The sequence below is a fragment of the Trichechus manatus genome, unplaced genomic scaffold (assembly GCF_000243295.1).
Source record: "Trichechus manatus latirostris isolate Lorelei unplaced genomic scaffold, TriManLat1.0 scaffold00212, whole genome shotgun sequence".
Taxonomy (NCBI): Eukaryota; Metazoa; Chordata; class Mammalia; order Sirenia; family Trichechidae; genus Trichechus; species Trichechus manatus.
The window spans coordinates 1,417,349-1,435,005 of record NW_004444148.1 but is presented as its reverse complement, the minus strand read 5'-3'; the positions used below and the strand labels follow the sequence as shown (position 1 = coordinate 1,435,005).

Genomic DNA, 17,657 nt, shown 5'->3' with positions numbered 1-17,657 from the left:
GGTTTAGCTACTACCATTAGTACTGCTGGAGCCCTGCAGGGCATAGCGGTTAAGAACTCTGCTGCCAACCAAAAGGTCGGCAGTTCAGATCCACCAGCCGCTCCTTGGAGACCCTATGGGGCAGTTCTAGTCTGTCCTATAGGGTTGCTGTGAGTCGGAACCGACTCAATGGTACCTAACAACAACAACCACCACCACATTAGTATTGTTAGGAGCCCTAGTGGCACAATTGTTAACGACTCAGCTGCTAACCAAAAAGTCAGTGTTGTAACCCACCTGCAGCTCCAGGGGAGAAGACCTGGTGATCTACTCCGGTAAAGACTACAGTCTAGGAAACCCTATGGGGCAGTTCAACTCTGTCTTACAGGGTCAATATGAGTCGGAATCCACCCAATGGAACACATTAGTGCTGTTAAGAAATTCTTGGGCAATTTGTTCACACACACACTCAAATACACTAATTAATTTATTAAAACTTGTCCCAGATGAGTTGGCTGGTGGATTTTAACCAGGTTGAACTATGCGTTCCGTCATTAATAGTAACAACAACAACAACAACAAACCGATGCCACCATCCAAATCAATTCCAACTCATACAGGATAGAGCATACCAGCCCCATAGGGTGGATTGGAACTGCCGACCTTTTGGTTAGCGGCTGAACTCTTAACCACTGTGCAACCAAGGCTCCCATTAATGGTAAAATCATTGTGAATGATCCCCTACTGAAACTTTGCCTCATTTTCAACAACAATATAGGGCTAGTCACTTGAAGCAAATCCATTATTTAACTCAAGTTCACAAAGAGATGAGGATTTTTATTTTGTAATATACTGTTTACGTTATAAAAAAGGTAACACTGCATAACTTTGGGGAAGTTGTTTCCTACATGTTTTTATAATATAATTTGATTTACAAGAATTGAATTTACTTACAGCTTCTAAGAAACCCATTGTTTCAAAAAAGTATGACAATCTTGAGCAGAACTTTACTTAACCAACTCAGGGGCAAAGAAAGAAAAAAATACTATCTAATTCTATATAATTGATGAGTACATATAGTGCATAAGATTTTGTACAGGACTTCCAACTGGTTCATTCCGGTTTGGTTTGAACTCCTGTTGAGAATTTGCATTTCCACTCCCAGATATACTGAATCAGAATCTAAGTTTTAACAAGATCCCCAGGTGATTCTTATCATAATAAATTTTGAGAACCACTGCTCTACTAGTTCAAAGGAACAGGTTCGAAGCCCTGATTTTGTAGTATCAGGTTGTTTACAATAGAAACTCTTTGAAGTTGGCAAATACTGATTACTTTAGGAATTTAAAGCTGCTTTCATTTGATGATAGCTATTGAGAAACTCTAAATTGTCTGTAATTGTGCCTGTAACTTCAGTGAAGGATTATTGATCTTTTGTGAGGAAATGTGCCAGGGTCTGATGGATACCCGAAACTGTTGGAATTGTTACCAGAAAATATATTGCAGCTGCTTCTAAATACATTTAATGGGGAAGCTACTGCAGGAATTCTTCTAGATTCAATAAAATCAAACCTCAATAAATGGTGGAAGAAAAATTGAATTGTCACAATATTTACATTTTTTATGTTAGACCTGCCCAAAATTTTGGCTCTAAAATCCTATTATAAGTCAAGTTCAGATTCTGAGATTCTAAGATTTGAGTGCAAGTGGTTATTTGGGGAAGGCTAATAGGAATAACACCTTGGATTTAAGACAGTTTCTCAGCCTCAGCACTATTGATATTTTGAACCAAATAATTCTTTCTTGTGGGGAGCTATGCTGTGCATTGTAGCGAGTTTAGCAGCATTCCTGGCCTTTACCCATTACATGCCAATAGCAAGCCCACCCTCCCAGTAGTGACAAAAAAAAAAAAATGTCTCCAGATATTGCTAATGTCCCTTGGGGTGGGATGGGGGGGATGCAGAACTACCCTCAGTTGAGATCCACTAGTGTAAGGGAAACATGAACTGTGATACAGTTAGAAGAGAGGTCTCATTCAATCCTATGGAGAGCTCTGGAGCTCAAATAATAAAACTATTCACTCAGAATTCATGAGAAAGTAAAAAGATGAACACTTGGGGTGTTTTCACAAATTCTATAAGCAAGACTTTTCATAAGTGATTTCAAATCATAAGTGATTTCAAATCATCCTCATCTTCAATATAAAGCTATATCCAGCTTTATTAAATCAACTCTAAAGACTGCTCTAATGTAGTTGACAAGGAGGTGTTTCCTGGAATAAGCTGATGCAAAAAGACAGATGTCAGAAACCCCTGTCAATAAACATGATGCTTTAAACAAAACTATTGATCCCTAGACAGGACTAAAAAGCACACGCTGGGGGGATGTAAAGTAATATGGTTCTGGTTTTTTTTACTAATGAGTAGAAAATATATTTAATAATTTTTCACTATTACAATATTTTTATTCCATTCAATACTATTTAATGAGGCCTTTGAAAATCTAGGATTTAATCTTGAGTGCTCTTTGTAATTACCTAAGAATATTGATAGCATGTTTGGGGATTAAGTTGTCCTGGAGAAAATCTATTTATTGCACAATAATTTTATAAAGAATGCGTATTGTTTTAGAATTTATATGAATTGTGCATATGGACAAAAGTCTAGCCATTTGACACCCTACATAAAATTAGCTGGTTTCTTTAGACTATTTAATAATTTTCAAAGCAAAGATCCATCTTAGTGGTTCTCAAACTTGTTCAGATGTAGAAATGTCCTGGGGCTCTTTCAGAATACCATGATCTTTGAACAACACTTTGCAACTGGTTTTTGCAATTGGTTTGTGTTAACTATGGATAAATATTACTTATTTCTAGGATGATATAGGGTTTAACATACATTCCCTTCCTATTATTTATTTTTTTACTGATGTTAAGTGCTGAGAAATCTTGTTCACATAACTATATAGATGAGAATGGAAGTTTTGTGTACCAATATGACTCAATTCTTTGAACTCTTTCCAACTTATACATCAAAAATCACATACTGATTAATCATCAAAATTATTTTCAATGATCTATCATCTGACAACTCAATTATGTTGACAAATCAATTATGTGTTCTTTCAATATCATTAAAACAGAAGAATTGGAAATCACCTGACTTGCGAAGCAACTTGTTACACGGTCTTGAGAACAATGTACTTTCTCTACTTTTGGAAAGTATAACACATGGATTTACTAACACTATAACATAACTATTAATTGCATCTTTTACTCTTTTACCTAGAAGCAATTTATTTAAACTGATATACTCCCAATAGAATTGGAAAAAATGCTGCTTATTTGAGTACACCTTTGCCAATATAATTTGTGATCATCTATTTTTATTTTATCATGTGTCTTAAATATATTTTTGTTAAAACTTTGTTACTACAGATTTAACTCTCTCAAGTTATAAAAAATGTCTGTCATATAACTTAATTGGCACAGTCACCATACTGTCTCTTTTCTTGACTGTTCAAAGTTTCTGTACTTTGGGTTTTCTATCAACATGTGTCTTCTCTGGTGCACAAATATAGATATGAAGTATGGGTGCGGGAACAAAAATTTATTGAACCATATTATAGGCAAGACAGGAGTCCCTGGTTGGCGACAATGGTTAACTGCTTGACTATTAGCTTAAAGGCTGGTGGTTTGAATTCACCCAGAGACACCTCAGAAGACAGGCCTGGAGATCTGCTTTCAAGGTCACAGCCTTGGAAACCCTGTGGAACAGTTCTACTCTGCACGCACGAGGTCCCCATGAATCAGAATTGACTCAACAGCAACTAACAAAAACAACATATGCAAGACATTGTGCTAAGGGCTATGAAATAGTCCTTAGATCTCATCTCATCTACCTCCTCCTAGCTCACTCTGTTCCAGCCTGCAGGCTTCCTCACTGTTCCTTGAACATGCCAAGTAGATACCTCCCCTCCCAATTCCTCCTGTTATGCTCCCTTACTTCATTAAGTTAGCTGCTCAGTTCTCCCCTTATCAAAAATAGTACCCCACCACTTACTGTCTCCTTACTCTGCTTTATTTTTTTCTTTGCACCTATGTCTACTGATACACACTTACTTGCTTATAACTTGAACTCATCCTCACCAGAATTTAAGATCCACAAAAGCATATATTTTTGTTGTTCCTGCTGAATCACCAGGACCGAAACCAGTGCTTGTCTACTATGTGTGCATGCTCAATAGATGTCTGTTGCATGAATAAATGAATGAAAAGGAGTCTCTCTGTCCTCAATAAACAGTAAAATATATACATTTTTCTTTTTTTATTGTTATAATTAAACGAAGTTTACATTTCAAGTTAGTCTCCCATACAAAATTTTTTTTACATACGAAAATACGGAATCCTTCACAAATTTGTGTGTCATCCTTGCCCAGGGGCCATGCTAATCTCTGTATCGTTCCAATTTTAGAAAATGTGCTGCCGAAGCAAGCACAAAATATATACGTTTTTAAAAGGCAAACCAGATGTAAAAACGAGGCAGTGTCTGACCTCCTCTAACTTCGCAAGGGGGAAGGAAAAATCAAGATTAACAGCCCAAGGCTGATTCCTATGAGGCGGAGGTCAGATATGCCTCCTCTCTCCAGCATCTTTACCAATTCTGACACCAACTGTCCCACGGCACTCTCTACTTCTCTACTGGGTTCTATAATTTATTGCAATGGCCACACAGAACTCACAGACCACACTCACGATTATGGGGTTTATTAGGGAAGTAACAGGTTACAATTCAGCCTCAGGAACACTCAAAAATACAGTTCTTCCACCAGGACAGCCACTTCCTAGCCCTCACAGGCGCGCCTCTCCCTGGCCCTCAGTCTCTGCCCAAAGGCACTCAGCTTTCTCACTCTGTAGGCCAGGAAGCCCACTGCACCATCTCCTGTGAGTCTCTCCTACAAATCTTTCCTGTCATACTCTCCTTCCTTGGTGGTGGTGGGCTCTTCTGTATCCCGCCTCTGGGTGGCTTATTTCAAGCCCAGTGAGATGGCAAAACTAACCAATCCCCTTGGTGGGCTACAATTACCATATCATACGTCCCACCCAATCACTTGGGTGGGAGTTACAAGACCATGGCTAGAAAAACCAAACAAAAGTGATCTATCACACCGCACCAGCATAAAGTGACCAACAGTTTATTGTTCGAAGTATGGACACTTAAAAGATTGCTACCCAGTAATGACTCATTTCCTAAAACAAAGGAATTTTTAACACCAAAAAACACCAAGAACAAATAAACACATATTGTATGATTCTAGTTAAATGAAATATCTAGAGTAGGCTAGGGGCTAGAGAGCGAAGGGAACGTGGAGTTACCACGTAATGGGTACAGGGTTTCTGTCTGGGGTAATGAAAAAGTTATGGAAATAGATACTGGTAATGGTTGCACAACATTTTGAATATAATCAATTCTATTTAATTATACACTTAAAAATGATTAAAATGGCAAATTTTGTTATATGTATTTTACCACAATTCACTTTTTAAGACTAAAAAAAAAGACCCATTACATCAGAAACAAATTAGTATTTTTAACCGTTCTAGAAATTCACTATATTTTTATTATTTTCTCATCTCATAAGAGTCTAGTGAAAACTTCAGCAAGGAAATCACTGTTCCAAATACATTGCCATCAGTGCTTATGAGCTATGCCTGAGTGTTCTTATTCTCCTGTAATCTTGGAAAACTATCTGATAAACTGCCTCAGCTAAGGGATTGGTAGCTGATAACTGGATTAAAAACACTAAAATATATTTGAAAGCAAAAAAACAGGCTGGATGGTTGATTTAAGATGAAACTGGAAAATGTCTAGTGTCTTTCTAAGAAAGAATCTCTAGCCTAAAGGAAAGAGGTAGTATATTCTACTGGTGGAATTTAGGGCTTTAGAAAGTCAATGAAGAGAAAGAAAATTTTCAAAGCATCCTTCAATTTACCTGCATAAAAGAGTAAGTGGCCACAGATGAACCTAAAGGAAATTGTGGCACTTTATCTCACATTGTACCTGAGATGTGGGACAAGCCTAAAGCAGTTCTTGCTGATCACTGCCTCTTCCTCATCCTATGCCATTGGTGGTTACCATTTACATGCAATTGTTTTGTTTTCAGTCTTTTGCTATATGGTCCAGATATTCATTGGTAGCTTTGTCCTCTAGTAATCTAGAAGGTATACATGCTGTTTTACTTTTAGGTCCTAAAATCAAGCCATTATTTTCTAATTATTAATGCCAGGAATAAAACAGCAATCATTTGCTCTCTCAGTGATAAACAGATAATTAGCATATGTTTACTTGGTGAGCTGCTACCATGAAGATTGTTGTTTGTCATTCAGTGTCATCAAGTTAATTCCAACTCATAGTGACCCCATGTGACAGAGTAAAATTGCCCCCATAGGATTCTCCAGGCTGTAATCTTCATGAGAGCAGATTGCCACATCTTTCTTCTGCAGAGCTGCTGGGTGGGTTCAAACCGCCAACCTTTGGATAGCAGCTGAGCCCTTATTTGTGCCACCAGGGCTCCTTACAGCCTAGAAAACCCAATGGGGCAGTTCTACTCTGTCACATGGAGTCAAAATCAACTCGATGGCATCTAACAACAACATATCTCCCTCAACACCCATATCCTCTCTCTGGTGTTACTTTATGTTTTCGCTGTGATCTAGAATTTTGTAATATAATCTGGGATTATTTGTAAGTGTATCATCACTTTCAAACATAATGTACTTGTTTCATTTTGTAGACACACAACAGTTGTTTATAGTTTATTAATTTACATGGTTTCAGTGCTCAACATCCATCCTTTCCTATCATAACTTTACAGATTGAGTCCTTTATTTCAATGTATCTCTTGCTTGACTATGTCTTCAAGCGATGCTTATTGTTAAGGGCTCTGTCTTAGGCTGGGTTCTCTAGAGAAACAAAACCAGTAAAGTATATAAATATATACAGAGAGAGATTTATATCAAGAAAATGGCTCACACGGTTGTAGGGGCTGGAACTTGGGTCAGACTGGAGACTTCTCCTGATCACATAGCTGCAGGGGCTGGCAAACTCAAGATCGGCAAGTCTGACAGCAGGGCTCTTGCTCACAGGCTGCGAAGATCAACTAAACCCAAGATCAGCAGGCAAGATGGCAGGTAAGCTACTAGCTCAAGTCCCAAGAACCAGAGGTCAGACGATCAGGAGCCAGCTGTAGGATCCAGAGTGAGCAAAAGCCCCTGAGCCTTGCCAGAAAGTCCACTTATACTGGATGCAGGCCACAACCCAAGGAAACTCCCTTTCAACTGAATGGCTACTCACAGCAGATGCTACCACAGAGGTGATATAATGATATGACTGGCAAACTACATCATAACTGCCAAACCACTGAGAAACATAGCCCAGCCAAGTTGACACACAACCTTCATGATCACAGGCTCCAAGAGGAATGATCCCTGTTTTGCCACTAACTAACTCATTGTTGCTGTTAAGTGCCTTTGAGTCAGCTCCAACTCATGGCAACTTTATATATAACGGAATAAAACATTGCCTGGTCTTACATCATCTGCATGATCTTTGATATATTCGGGTCCATTGTTGTGGCTATTGTGTCAGTCCATTTCATTGAGGGTTTCCCTTGTTTTTGCTGATCCTCTACTTTATCAAACATGATGTCCTTTTCTAGCGATTGGTATTTCCTGATTAAGTGTCCAGAATAAGCAAGTCTCACCATCCTCAGTTCTAAAGAGCATTCTGGTTTTATTCCTTCTAAGAGTGATTTGTTTGTTCTCCTGGTTGTCCATCGTGTACTCAATATTCTTTACCAAAACCACAATTCAAATGTATCAATTTTTCTTATGTCTTCACCTAACCCCTTCAAATTAGGATGCCTTAAAAGGTAGGCTCAGTGAGATGGACTGGCACAGTGGCTACAACAATGGGCTCAAGCATAACAACAATTATGAGAATGGCGTGGGATCAGGCAGTGTTTTGTTCTGTTGTACATGGGGTCAACACAATATGAGCTGGAACCAACTCAAGAACACCTAACAACAACAGCAAAAGGTAGGCTAGAATTTCCTTATTTCCTGCAAAGGCTGAAAACCCTCACTGCCTTCTTAGGAAGCTTTGGAGTCTTTGGTGGCTCCTTTATCTTGGTCTCATCTGTGCTGTATCTACTGGAAATTCCTTGACATTACGTTCATAACATGTAATGCTAGTGCTCCCTACTCTTGTTATTCATTTATAATTTCAATCCATTCTGGAGTAATAAGAGCAGTTCTGAAGGGAAGATTTGATCACATCACTTCTTTGTTTTAGAACTCCAGCTAACTCCTCACCTGTTTATTATTCACCTGTAAAATTCTATTATTCAAACTCTGTAGAAGATCCTGCATTATCTGTTCCCAACCCACTAAATCTTGTACCTGTGGTGAATGCCTCACTCACCTCACCCTAGTCCTGGCTATGGTCTTATGTATAAATAAAAAGTGAAAGATTTTTTTGTCTGTATGCTGGTTTAGTCAGGTTCCAAAATTAAGACTATTATTTATTTTATTATATTTTTAGCATTTTATTTAGTATTAAAATATGAATGAAAAATCAACTCAGAGCGAGTAAACACATTAATAGTAAACAAACATAGAAGCATATAATATAAATAAATACAGAACAATTACCTATAAAATAGTTCTTTTGCATTTTGCCAAATATCAAGAAAACTCATTTTTAAAGAAAGCCATCTACAGTGAGAGCCAACAAACACCTTGGAAAAAATTTGCCAATGCTTTTGGCCATGAACAGTAGCTTCTCAAATGTTAATAAACATGAAGAACTATTCAAGTTTCCCAACAATATCATTCACTGGCAGTCATCAGGGATCTCTCAGCAACTCTAGTCATTCATGACTGTTTGGCTATGTTGACCACAAGCTCAAATGTTTTTCTAGTCCTGAAATCAAATGAAGAACATCTTTTTATAGTTTATTCTTAACTCTCCTCTGGGTATTGCTTATTGCAGACAGTCCTATGAGTTCCTATAACATTTATAGGAATATTAGCTGTTAAACCGAACTTAAATTTTTCAAAATACATTACTTTGTCTAATGAGGCCAGCTTCTCTGATCTATGTTAAGCTTTCTTCCAAACCACCTTCAGATTACACTCACCCTACTAGGCACATTAGATCATGAGTTGCTTCACAATCTAATAGCCAAACAGTAGATAGGTTTATTTAGCTAATTAATTAGGATAAAAGAATAGAGCTGTAAAATCTTAAGGTATTTTCTGTAGATTTCTAAAAATATGTAAGAAATTGCTCTTACCACCTTTTGTTTGGTAACCATGAAAAGCTTTTTAATTGAAGCAATCTGGAGCTCTTTAAAATTTGGGTAAATAAACAAAGAGAACTGAGACAGTAATTTCTCTTTTGGATAATAGTCAATCAAGGTAATTTCCATTTTCTAGTTTATGGTAATCATTTGAAATTGCTCTTGTTAACTGCTGAACGTGTCTATCTGTAATTAATCTAAGCTTTTTTTTGCAATGAAATGACTGCATTTGCATTTAGATGGCACCTCAGCCTTTTCCACTTAAAATGCAGGTAAATACAAATTATTAGCCATTCTTACCAATAGGTGAAATTGAGTTACTACTAGTTTTATGTGCACATTTTCATCAAGCATGGACATGATCAGCCTTCATTTCTAGCTAATCTAACACAGTGATTGGATGACAAATGCCTTTTTCATCCCAGTGTCTGAGAATTCAAGGAAAACTAACTGCCAGTGTTCCGCTGTTACCAGAAGTGTTAGGACTTGGATTATTGCCTTAATAATAAGAAAAATGGGTTTTCAGATAAAAAGCTCTGATAATAGCTCCCCTCACATTATAAAAAGTAATTGTGCTCTTCCTTCCTCCCTCAGTGAACCTCTCCTCAATCTCAGCTGCTTGTTTCTCAGGTTATCCCCAACCTCTTAATCTGGAGCATCTCATGACAGACTTGATCTTCTTTAGCTATACTCACTCTCTTGGTGATTTCATCCAGCTAATGGCTGGCAAATTCTTTCCTCTCGCCCAGACCTTGTTTTCAAACTCCAGGCTCATATCTGACTGCCTAACTGACATCTCCACTTGGATGTTTCATAGCAGGCTGAACTAAGCATGCCTAAAATTGAACTCCTTGCATAAAGCCACTCTAACCCCAGTCTTGCATGTTGCAGTTGATGGCAACTTCATTCTTTTTTTTTCTTTCACACCTAGGGTTACCAGATAAAATAAAGACTTGCCAGTTAAATTTTAATTTCAGATCAACAATGAATAATATTTTAGTATAATTCTGTCCTGTGAAATATTTGGTACATAATTATGCTAAAAAAATTATTCACTTTGATCTGAAATTAAAACTTAACCGGCCATCCTGTATTTTTATTTGCTAAATCTAGCAAGCCTACTCACCCCCACTGTGATGGTTAAGGTTGTGTGTCAACTAGGCTAGGCCATGATTCTCAGTGGTTTGATAGCTGTGTGATGGTATGATCACTTCCGTGATGAGATTTGATACTAGGTGATCACCTCCACAACGGGATATGCTGTGAGTAGCCAATGAGTGGAAAGGGAGTTTCCCTGGGCCTGTGGCCTGCACTGAATATAAGTGGATATTCTGGCAAAGCTTATGGGCTTTTGTTCATTCTGGATCCTGCATCTGCCTACTGTTCATCTGATCGCAGGTTCTTGGGACTTGAGCTAGCAGCTTACCTGTGGTCTTGCATGCCGATCTTTGGGATTCATCAATCTTCACAGCCTGTGAGCAAAGGCCCTGTTGATCTTGGGTTTGCCAGCCCCGGTGGCTATGTGCATCAGGAGAAGCTTCTATTCTGACCCATGGAGCTGGGACATTCCAGCCTCTACAGCCATGTGAGCCATTTCCTTGATATAAATCTCTCTATATATACATATTTATATGCTCTACTGGTTTTGCTTTTCTGGAGAACCCAGCCTAAGATATCCACATACAATTTATAAAGAACTTTCTTTTGGTTCATCTTCAAATAAATCCAAAATCTGACCTATTTTTACTACTTCCACTTACCACCCTGGTCTGCACCATTATTGTCTCTTGACTGAATGACTGCAATAGGTCTCCTTGCTTCCATCTTTGTTGCCCAACAGTGTGTTCTCAACATGGGAGCCAGAATTATCCTTTTAAAATGAAAAGTTAGCTCATGTTACTTCTCTGCTCTAAGGGTTTCAGTGGTCCCCTATTTCACTCAAATTAATAGCCTTCAAGTTAATACAAAGCCTCTCTGACTTCTACCACCCCCTTCCCATATGCACTGGCCTCCATCTGGTCCTTGATACACCACAGACCTGTAGGCCTTTGCTTTAGCTGCTCCCTCTGCTGGATCACTCTCCCCCAGAAAGCTGCTTGGCTAGCCTCCTCAATTCCTATAAGTCTTTGCTCAAGTATTACCTTCTCAGTGAATCCCTCCTTTACTGCCCTATTAAATAGTGACAATCTGCTCCTCTCTCTGCCCCTAGGCATCCTGATGCTGTTAACTCTGCTCAAACTATTCTGCCCACAGAACTATTTGACTTTCTTATTTGTGTTGTATCCCCTCACTGAAATGTAAGCTTCTTGAGACATCATTTTTTTCTCTTTTCTACACAGTGTATCTCAAACACACAGAACAGTGCCTCACGTGTTGTCATTGTTAAGTGCCATCGAGTCAATTCCAAATCATGGTGACCCTATGTACAACAGAACGAAACACTGCCCACTCCTGCACTATCCTCACAATAATTTATATGTTTCAGCCCATTGTTACAGACACTGTGTCAGTTCAGCTTGTGGAGGGTCTTCCTCTTTTTCACTGACTGTCTACCTTACCAAGCATGATATCCTTCTCCAGGGACTGGTTCCTCCTGATAACATGTCCAAAGTCTGTGAGAGGAAGTCTTGCCATCCTCACTTCTAAAAAGCATTCTGGCTGTACTTCTTCCAAGACAAATTTGTTTGTTATTTAGGGAGTCCAGGGTATTTTCAATATTCTTCGCCAACACCATAATTCAAAGGTGTCAGTTCTTCTTTGGTCTTCCTTATTCGTTGTCCAGCTTTTGCATGCATATGCAGCGACTGAAAATACCATGGCTTGGGTCAGGTGTGCCTTAGTCCTCAAGGTGACATCTTTGCTTTTTAATACTTTAAAGAGGTTTTTGCAGCACATTTGCCCAATGAAATATATCATTTGATTTCTTGACTGCTGCTTCCATGGGCGTTGACTGTGGATCCAAGTAAAATGAAATTCTTGACAACTTCAATATTTTCTCTGTTTATCATGATGTTGCTTATTGGTCCAGTTGTGAGAATCTTGGTTTTCTTTATGTTAGGTATAATCGATATTGAAGGCTATCGTCTTTGATCTTCATCAGTAAGTGCTTCAAGTCCTCTTTACTTTCAGCAAGCAAGGCTGTGTCATCTGCATAATGCAGGTTGTTAATGAGTCTTCTGCAATCCTGATGCTCCATTCTTCCTCATATATTCAGGTTTCTTGAATTATTTGCTCAGCATGCAGATTGAATGAGTATGGTGAAAGGATACAACCCTGACACACACCTTTCCTGATTTGAAACCACACACTATCCCTTTAGTCTGTTTGAATGACTGCCTCTTGGTCTATGTACAGGTTCCGCATGAGGACAAGTAAGTGTTATGGAATTCTCAGTCTTTGCAATGTTATCCATAATTTGTTATGATCCACGCAGTTGAATGCCACAGAGCTGAGGGTGCTGCCTGCACTGCCTGCTGCCGTCTCCCAGGTACTCCCTCAAAGTCAAGCAAAACACTTGCACACATCCCTACCCACCAAATTCCAAGCCAAAGTGGATTCCCAGTGAGGGGCTGAAGTGACCTGTGTGTGAGTGAGGCCAGTAAACCTCTTGGGCCGAGACCGCTAGACGTTAGTACTAACTTGGGAGGTGGCCATACCTGGTTGGGACGGAAGGGGACTCTTGGTTCCAGGAGAGCCATAATCTAGGGAACCACTGCATGCTGGTTACTGCTCGGGGAATTAAGGTCTGATTGAAGGTTCAATCCACCAGATTCCTATCTTAACAGCAGGGGCTGGAGGCTGCCTCTCCAAGTGATGTCTGCTCCGGGCTGGCAGCTCCCTCAGGTAGGGAGATAACTGGCTTAATGACTGGTCATACTACTTTGGGAGTCCCAGTGGTTAAGTGGGTAAGAGCTCAGCTGCTAACCAAAAAAGTTAGGCAGTTTGAATACAACAGCTGCTCCTTGGAAGCCCTATGGGGCAGTTCTGCTCTGTCTTACAGAGTCACCATGAGTCAGAATCAACTCGATGGCAACAGGTTTTGGTATACCTCTTTGACTGATGCTAGGCTTGGGAAAAGGACTGGTGTGGGAGCTCTGAGGACTAACCTGGTCTCAGTGTGGTAGTATTTCATGGTTAGTGCTCAGAGTGGGGAAAAAAAAGTTGAAGTTTGTACTTCAACCATTATTTTTGCCCACATAATCCTTCAGTATTGCAACTGAAGGCTTGCATTTTTTTCTTCACTTCTTTCGGCTTTAGAAATGCCAAGTATGTTCTTCCTTTTTGGTCTTCTAACTCCAGGTCTTTGCAGATTTCATTATAATACTTTACTTTGTCTTTGTAAGCTGTCCTTTGAAATCTTCTGTTGAGCTCTTCTCATCATTTCTTCCATTTGCTTTTGCTACGCTACTTTCAAGAACAAGTTTCAGAGTCTCTTCCAACATGCATTTGGTCTTTTTTTTTTTTTTGTCTTTTAAATGACCACTTGCTTTCTTCATGTATGATATCCTTGATGTCATCCCACAACTTGTCTGATCTTCAGTCATTAATGTTCAATGAGTCTATTCTTGAGATGGTCTCTAAATTCAGGTGGGATATACTCAAGGTCCTACTTTGGTTCTCTTGGACTTATTTTAGTTTTCTTCAGCTTCAACTTGAACTTGCATATGAGCAATTGATGTTCTGTTCCTCAGTCAGCCCCTGACCTTGTTCTGACTGATGATATTGAGCTTCTCCACAGTCTCTTTCTACAGATGTAGTCAATTTGATCCCTGTGTATTCCATCTAGTGAGGTCCGTGTGTATAGTCACCATTTATGATGTTCAAAAAAAGGTATTTCCAGTGAACAGGCTGTTGGTCTTGCAAAATTCTATCATACAATATCCAGCGTTGTTTCTATCACCAAGACCACAGTTTCCAATTACTGATCCTTCTTCGTTTCCAACTTTCACATTCCAGTTACCAGTAATTATCAATGCATTTTGATGGCATGTTTGATCAATTTCAGACTGCAGAAGTTGGTAAAAATCTTCAGTTTCTTCATCTTTGGCATTAGTGGTTGGTGCATAAATTTGAATAATAGTCATATTAACTGGTCTTCCTTGTGTTTCTGTTTTTCGGTGCCATCGAGTTGGTTCCAACTCATAGCGACCCTATACACCACAGAACGAAACACTGCCCAGTCCTGCACCATGCTCACAATTGTCATTATGCTTTAGCCCATCACCACAGCCACTGTGTCAATCTATCTTGTGGAGGGTCTTCCTCTTTTTCGCTGACCCTGTACTTTACCAAGCACGATGCCCTTCTCCAGGGGCTGATCCCTCCTGACAACATGTCCAAAGTATGTAAGACGTAGTCTCGCCATCCTTGCTTCTAAGGAACATTCTGGTTGTACTTCCTTGTAGGTGTATGCATATTATCCTATTACTGACAGCATTGTATTTCAGGATATATCTTGAAAAGTTCTTTTTGATGATGAATGTGATGCCATTCCTCTTTAATTTGTCATTCCCAGCATAATAGACAGTATCATTGTCTGATTCAAAACAGCCAGTACCAGTCCATTTCAGCTCATTAATGCCTAGGATATCGATCTTCAAGCATTCCATTTAATTTTTGACAACTTCCAACTTTCCTTGATTCATACTTCGTACATTCCACATTCCGATTATTAATGGATGTTTGCAGCTCTTTCTTTTTATTTTGAGTTGTGCTAAATCAGCAAATGAAGATCCTGAAAGCTTTACTCCACCCACATTATTAATGTCAACTCTACTTTGAGGAGGCAGCTCTTCCCCAGTCATACTTTGAGTGCCTTCTAACCTGAAGGGCTCATTTTCTGGCACTGTATCAGACAATGCTCCATTGCTATCTGTAAGGTTTCCACTGGCCACTTTTTTCAGAAATAGATCACCATGTCCTTCTTCCAAGCCTGTCTCGGAAGAAAAATGTGGCCTGGCATATGTTGTTGTTGTTGTTGTTAGGTGCCATCGAGTCAGCTCCAACTCATAGCAACCCTATGTACAACAGAATGAAACACTGCCCAGTCCTGGGCCATCCTTACAACTGTTGCTACGTTTGAGCCCACTGTTGTAGCCGTTGTGTTAATCCATCTTGTTAAGTGTCTTCCTCTCTTTCGCTGACCCTCTACTTTATCAGGCATAATGTCCTTCTTCAGGGACTGGTCCCTCCTGACAACATGTCCAAAGTACATGAGCTGAAGTCTCACCATTCTTGCTTCTAAGGAGCATTCTGGTTGTATTTCTTTCAAGACAGATTTGTTCATTCTTTTGGAAGTCCAGGGTATATTCAATATTCTTCACCAACACCATAATTCAAAGGCATCAATTATTCTTTGGTTTTCCTTATTCATTTTCCAGCTTTCACATGCATATGAAGTAACTGAAAATATCATGGGTTGGGTCAGGCACACCTTAGACCTCAAAGTGGCCTGGCATATAGTAGTTGCTAAATAAATATTTATTAATAAGTGGATAGCAGTAAACAAACTTTTAAAACAAAAATCATATTAAGCCAATAACAGAAATTGACTGAAGTTTATTGAATATACAATTTGCAAATAGGAATAACATTTCAAAGAAAGTGTCAGAAATGTTCCAAAGATGAGAAAAACTTCCAAAATTCTTATGTCAAATCTTTTTTGTCATTGCCATGAAAAAATGGTGGAAACAGAACTGATAAATTTGTGGTCAGGAATTTCATACAGCATTGTCCTGAAGAACAATTGAAATAATTACTGATTTACCCTAAACATAGCTCTCAGTCTGATCTTTGGAGTCTGTGTTCCAAAACTAACTGAATTCTTCAAAAGAGCACAATGTCCAAAGCAAAATGGTCTTACTAGTTTATCTGGACCATTGTTTGACTCAAAGATGGCTTTCAAGAACCAGTTTTTTCAAGGTTCAAGGTTCAAAAGGACACCTAAGGGCAATGGCCTGTGTGGGTTACCCCTACTTGCATGAGCCAGAAATCTGGATTCCAGGAGAATTAAAAGTCTTTTGTCAAAATACATTCCTGAATTCCTAGTATATAGTGTCAATCATGAACAAATGTATAATACATTGTTATGGATTGAATTATGTCCCCCAAAAAGATAAGCTGAAGTTCTAACTACTGTTCCTGCGAATAAATCCGATTGGAAATAGGGTCTTTGAAGATGTTATCAGTTAGGTTAGCATGAGTTCATACCAGAGTAGGGTGGGTCTCAATTCTAACTGAGTGGTATCTTATAAAACAGAAGAACAGACATAGAGGTCCACATAGGAAAGATGGCCATGTGAAGATGCATTTACAAATCAAGGAAAGCCAAGGATCACCGGCTGTCACCAGAAGCTAGCAGACAGGCATTGAACAGATTTTCTCTCAGAGCCCTCAGAAGACATCAACACCTTGATTTCAGACTCCACCTCCAGAACTGTAAGATAATAAATTCCTGTTTTTGGTATTGGTTACAACAGCCCTAGGAAAATAATAAAACCCAACCAAACCCACTGCCATTAAGTTGATTCTGACTCATAGCAACCCTGTAGGACAGAGTAGAGCTACCCCCATACTTTCCAAGGCTGTAAATCTTTACAGGAGCAGACCGCCACATCTTTCTTCCCTGGAGTAGCTGGTGGGTTTGAACTGCCGACCTTTGGGTTAGCAGCCGAGTGCTTAACCACTGTGCCACCAGGAAACTGATATGCATTTGAAAAATCTGTCTCATACTCCTCCACACTGCACCATCTTCTTTTACTACCTGTGTGCCTCTTTCTTTCATTTAGCTACTTCTCCTTTCTCTTTTTTCCTTGTCAAATGGCCAGTGCTCTCCTGCTGCCCCTTGGATTCTATTCAGTAAACTTTATTATGAAAATCAGAGTAGGTTTAGAGGTTTCAATTACAATCTCTGTGCCTTTGTTCTCAAAACTATGTGTTGTTGATTGAATTGTGTACACCCAAAATATGCTGGAATACTAATCCCTATATCTATGGATATAATCCCATTTGAGAAGAGTTTTACTTTGTTATGTGTCTTAGTTATCTAGTGCTGCTATAACAGAAACACCACAGGTAGATGGATTCAACAAACAGAAATTTATTCTCTCACAGTCTAGGAGGCTAGAAGTCTGAATTCAAGGCACCAGCTACAGGGGGAGGCTTCCTCTCTCTGTTGGTTCTCAGGGAAGGTCTTATCATCAATCTTCCCTTGGCTAAGAGTTTCTCTGCACAGGGACCCAGGGTCTAAAGAACACACTCTTCTTCTGGCTCTTCTTTCTTGGTGGTATGAGGTCCCTTTCCTCTCTGCTCGATTCTCT

General features: G+C 39.2%; 1 non-coding gene across 1 annotated transcript; it reads right to left on the bottom strand.

Moving 5' to 3' along the window:
- Window positions 1–4,371: 4,371 nt before the first annotated feature.
- Window positions 4,372–4,475, bottom strand: LOC111822788 (U6 spliceosomal RNA). The gene has a single exon (XR_002825897.1). It is a non-coding gene; the product is annotated as a U6 spliceosomal RNA (small nuclear RNA).
- Between the last annotated feature and the right edge of the window lie 13,182 nt (window positions 4,476–17,657).